Source organism: Marmota flaviventris, chromosome 2 (assembly GCF_047511675.1).
Source record: "Marmota flaviventris isolate mMarFla1 chromosome 2, mMarFla1.hap1, whole genome shotgun sequence".
Classification (NCBI taxonomy): Eukaryota; Metazoa; Chordata; class Mammalia; order Rodentia; family Sciuridae; genus Marmota; species Marmota flaviventris.
The window spans coordinates 81,470,042-81,475,721 of NC_092499.1; the positions used below are offsets into that span (position 1 = coordinate 81,470,042).

Genomic DNA, 5,680 nt, shown 5'->3' on the forward strand with positions numbered 1-5,680 from the left:
CTATTTCTCTTCAATTATATTTTTAATCTGAGTATCTTCTCTGGAGTTCACAAAAGCTCTCCAGAGTTTTCTCATGGCTGTCTTCATTTCTTAGTTTCCTAGAGTGTAGATAAGTGGATTGAAGATAAGGGTGATAATGGTATAAAATACAGCAAGGAACTTATCCATGGAGTGGTTGCTAAAGGGCCAGACATAGATAAAGATGCATGGACCAAAGAAGAGAATTACCACAGTGATATGAGATGTCATAGTGGAACAGGCTTTGGACGGCCCAGTAGAAGAGCATCTCCTGATGGTTATGAGGGTCACAATAGGAAATAAGCAAAATAAGGAAACAACCCATGGAGAGCATGCCACACTTGGCAACAATGACTATCTGTACAAAATATCTGTCTGTGCATGCTAGTTTGCTCACTAGAGGGAGATCACAGAAAATGCTGTGCACCACATTGGGACCACAGAAAGGCAAGTTTACTGCTTAGACTAACTGAAGTCCTACATGAATGAGACCTGAGCACCATGACATCACTACAAGCAAAGTACACAGTTTCTTGTTCATGATGGTCATATAGTGTAGGGGCTTACAAATGACCACATATCTATCATAGGCCATGGAAACAAATAGTACCATTCAATATCACCCAGCACATGAAGAAGAAATGTTTGAGTGAGACAACAGCAAAAGAAAATAATCTTTTTTTTTTTTTTATTTTTTTTTTTTACCAAGTTCATGATCATTTTAGGGGTGTCAAAGGAAGCAAAGGTCATATTCATAAAAGAGAGATTTCCTAGGAAGAAGTACATGGGGGTGTCCAAGTTTGGGGTAAAAAACACTGTAACCATCATGAGAAGGTTACCTAGTACAGTTACAACATAGATAGCTAAGAAGAATGCAAAGGGAATAATCTCTGCATCCTTGAAACTGGTCAGTCCCACCAAAATAAATTCTGACACTTGAGACTGATTTAATAGTTCCAAGGACTCTGCCATGTTGCCTGCTCTTGCGTGACCTGTGGAGAGAAAGAAGAGATGACTCATACCATGAATGTGGCCAAGCTTTTTCATTCCTTTGGGTTTTTCAACATAATTCAAAAACACAGAGAACTAAAGAAAACTAGACAGATGTGATTTCTTTAGACTAAAGAGCTTCAAAGGAAACAATTGACAGAGTGAAGAGATAACTAACTGAACAGGAAAATGTATTTGCAAACTATAAATCTGATAATGGTTTAATATCCAGAATATATAAGGAACTCCAAACACTCAATAATATAAAAAAAAACTAACAGAATAAAAGACAGACAATAGACTTATCTTACAATAACATATACAAATGGCCAAATACTTAGAAAAAATGTTCAACATCACTAGCCATCATGCAAATACAAATTAAACCACAATGAGATATCAAATCCCTGTAATAATAATGGCTACTTAAAAATAAAAAAAAATTGAAGATAAAAATGCTGGTGAGAATATAGAGAAAAAGGAACTGTTGCACACATTTTCAAAATGTGAATTAGTCCAATCATTATGGAAAATCATATAGGGTTTCATTAAAAAAATTAGTTGAACTATCACATCCATCAATCTCACTACTGGGTATATATGCAAAGAAAATGATGACAGAGTGGACCAAGTCGAAGAACAGTAATCATAATGATCCTCTTAGGATGATGAATTAAACACATTAACATACTTATAAAAAACAACCAAAAGATCATAAGACATTAAAAATGCAGAAAAGAGATTTTCAACAAACTGTGATGGAAAAAATGGATATGGAAACCAAAAAAAATCTAAAATATTAAAAATTGGCAATTACAGCAGGAGCAAGGTTTCAGAGAGTGCCGGGTACTCTAAGGTCAGGACAACCCCTGGCCCTGTGCTGCCCTGCAGCCTGGGCACCTTGCTTGTTTTCAGAGGCTTGGTCTCACTGGTTGGTACAGACTTCTACCTCATCTGCTTTTGCCCGCTGAGGAGGTTGGAGAATTACCTGAAGGAACATCCACAAATCGAGGTGTTATTAAAGATGATATGCAGCCTCAACTGTTCAATGTCTGGTCTGATTCATTTGGCAGATAGATAAATGTAATTCCAATTGTCTAAATTTTGCTTTCATTTAATGGCCTTTTAAAGTCAAATTCAAAGTAATTTTGCCCAATCCATGTAAGTTTTCTTCTATTAGATACATATTTTAAAAGAACAAAGGATAAAAAATCACATGATTATTCCAATAAGTGCAAAAAAGCATTTTTCCCCTTTTTAAACATATACTTGAAAAACAATTTACATAATATATTTTACCTAATATTTTTACTTACAATATTTCTTGAATGTTTCCCTTAACATTCAGTTTTACAGATCCTTATATGCCAGATTACTATTCAATTTACAGTTGTATAAGATAAAAAAAATTGTGTCTTTATTAGGAATATATAGGCTATGTACTTTTTTATCTATCCCACTCTATTTTACAATAATTAAACCTAAAATTCTATATGTATGTGAAGAATATATTTCTAGAAATATAATTTGAGGGTCAATGTTAGTGTTTGTATAGGTGTGTGCCTGGAATATTTCTGACTTTTACCATTGTAATTTATGTACAGTTATAAAAATAAACATTAAATAAACAGCAAAACTACTTTTAACATGAATAAACATATGAACACAATGAAGATTATGTTTCATAATATTTCCTTCACTTCATATTATGAACTTGTTTAAAAATGGCTGAGTCTTATCTTTAAGTGCATGTGCATGTTTTCATATGACATATTAAATTTGGAGAGAATGTTGCCTAACACTTTATTATGATGTAAGAGGTCCAAAGCTTTCCATCTTCCAATATTACTGTCCTTACTGCTGTTGAAGAATCACTAGTCACTTACTCATGGCTGTTTTTAGTTACCTTCTTTGCTACTGTGACCGAAAGACCTGACATGAAAAATTTGAGAGGGGGAAAAGTTTTTTGGGGAATTCCAGTTTTAGAGGTCTTAGTCCATAGATGGATGACTCCATTCTTTGGGACATGAGATGAGGCAAGAGTGTGGCAGAAGAAAATGGCTCAGGACATGTCCATCGTGAAGGTCAGAAAAAGAGAGAGAAAGAGAGAGAGACCCATTCTTCGGTGACAAAATAAATATCTCAAAGGCAAACCAACAATGACCCACCTCCTCTATTAACAAACTGCTTTCAGTAAATCATTAGTAGTAGATGAATGCATTAATTAGGTAACAGATTTCATAACCCAATCATTTCACCTCTAAGTTTTCTTGCATTGTCTCACACATGAAGTTTGGGGAGACATCTAAGATATAAACCATAACACTAGCCTTCCAGCCTTTGTTGCTTGACCACAAATCCAATGCCATATGTTTTCATTTTTGTTTTAGTAGCATCCCAATACTGGTACCTATTTCCATTTCAATTTTTATAGCTCTATACATATTAAAATATGACAGCAGCACAAAATAATAATTTTTAAATGGCAGTGCCACTTTGGAAAGATAAATTCAGAGAAAGAAAGAAAAGATTTGTGGTAAAAAAATTTCTGTTGAATTGCACTGGCTAAGTTCAGAACAATCCACATGCAAGTGTTGGTGAAAAGAAATCTATCCCTTGGTGAGAATAGAGGAGTGAACACTTTTTTTTTCCAACTGATTCCTCCTAGATAGAGCTTGTTCTTGATTTCTTCTAAGAAATTTCTTACAAAAAATGGTCGTTGAGTTATTCTATTTTTTAAAAATTGTCTATGATTTTTGAGTGGCAGTTTCTGCTGTTAGAACTGAATATCATAGACCTGAATAATCTATGAAGAAACAAGGACCAATTCAGCTTTTGTTTCTGAAGGCTGAAGTATTCAAGATTGGGTGGCAGCAACTAGGGTGGACCTTCTTCCTGCTGTGGACTCTGCACAGAGTCCCAAGGTGATGCTGGTCACTGCACCATCTCTCTATTATCATAAAGTCACCCCTACAGTCATAGGAGCCCCACCCTAATGAGCTCATTTAATTATCTCCCCAAAGTCCCACTGCAATACACCATAAACATCCAACTTTGGGGATTACTTTTTGACATGAGAGTATAACACCAACAGCATAGCTGAGTTTTCCCTAATATAAAACTATTGGATTTTGTTTATTTTTTCTCTATAATCTTGAAGGTTGATTTAGTCAGCTTTTCTATCTCACTGTAATTTACTACCCCTTATCAACCTTTTCCCATTCCTCTTAACCCTACTCTCTTCAGCCTCTGGAACCATAATTCTATCCTTTTCTCTTTCCTGATATTAGAAAAAATGTTTTCAGTGTTTCTTTCAATCAGCATGATGTTGGCTATTATGGGTTTGTAATATAGCCTTTATTGTGTTGAGACATATTCTTTGTAGATATAATATTTTTGAGGGTTTATTTTTATCATATGAATTTTACCAAATGCTTTTCTGCATCTATGAGATACTCATATATTTTTTCCTTAAGTTTATTGATACATTTACAGAATTTTGTGTGTTCTACCATGAATAATCAAGAAACATACAATGCATCATGGATTCAGATGTGCTGTTGGATTCTGTTTACTAGAATTTTCTTGAAAATTTTTATATCTATGTTCATTAGGGATATTGTTCTAACTGTCCTTTTTGTTATATATTTTTTCTTAGTATTGAATCAAGGGAGGCTAGTTTAATAGAATTAGCTCAGAAGATTTCCTTCTTTTTCTACTTTTTTCTTATAGTTTGAGATAGTTGATATCAGCTCTCTTTTGAAGATTTTGTATAGTTCAGCAGTGAAACCATCCAGTCCCAGGATTTTGCTTGTTGGAAGTCTACTACTAATTCAATCTTGGCATTGGTCATTTTCTGTTTTTTTTTTTTTTTTTTTTAATTTTCATTTTCTGTGTCTTTACAGTTCAATATCACTATGTTATATGTATGTAAAAATTCATATATTTCTTCTGGATTTTTAAATTTATTGACAAATAGCTGTTCATAGCAGTCCCTCATTCTCCTTTGTGTTTATTTGCATTTGTTTTAGTATCTTTGTTTTTAGGTAATCTCTTTTTCATCTTGATTCATCTAGCTAAAAATTGTGCTTTTAAAAATGCATTTTAAAAGCAGCTCTCTACTTTGATAACTTTTGTATTCTTTTTGGTCTCTCATATGTCTCTCCTCTGATCTTTGTTAATTTATTTTCTTTTTATGAATTTTAGGCTTTTTTTTCTTTTCAACATTAGATTGTTTAATTGAACAATTTACCTTTTTTGACATATACGCTTATTGCTTTGAAAGTTTTTCTTAGCATTGCATTTGCATTATCTTGTGTTTTGATATGCTGTTCTTCCTTTTATTTTGATTTTTTAGGAAATACTAAATTTTTAAAAATATTTTCATGTGTCATTGTTCATTCAAGAGCAAGTCACTTAATTTTCATGTATTTGTACTATTTGTAAATTATCTGTTGTTGATATCTAGCTATTTGGACAGATTCCATTGTGGTCAGAGAAGATATATGATATGATTTCAAGATTTTTTAATTTATTAAGATTAGTTTTGTGACCTAACATATTGGCCATGCTGGAGAAAATCCCATTTGCTGATCTGAAAATATATTCTGCAGCTATTGGTGAAATATTCTGCAAATATACATTAGTCTACTTGATATACCATATAGTTTAT

At 33.0% G+C, this 5,680-nt stretch overlaps 1 pseudogene; it reads right to left on the reverse strand.

Annotated features, from left to right (window-relative positions):
- On the reverse strand, positions 1-1,065 carry LOC114084782 (olfactory receptor 4K17-like; annotated as a pseudogene).
- Between the last annotated feature and the right edge of the window lie 4,615 nt (positions 1,066-5,680).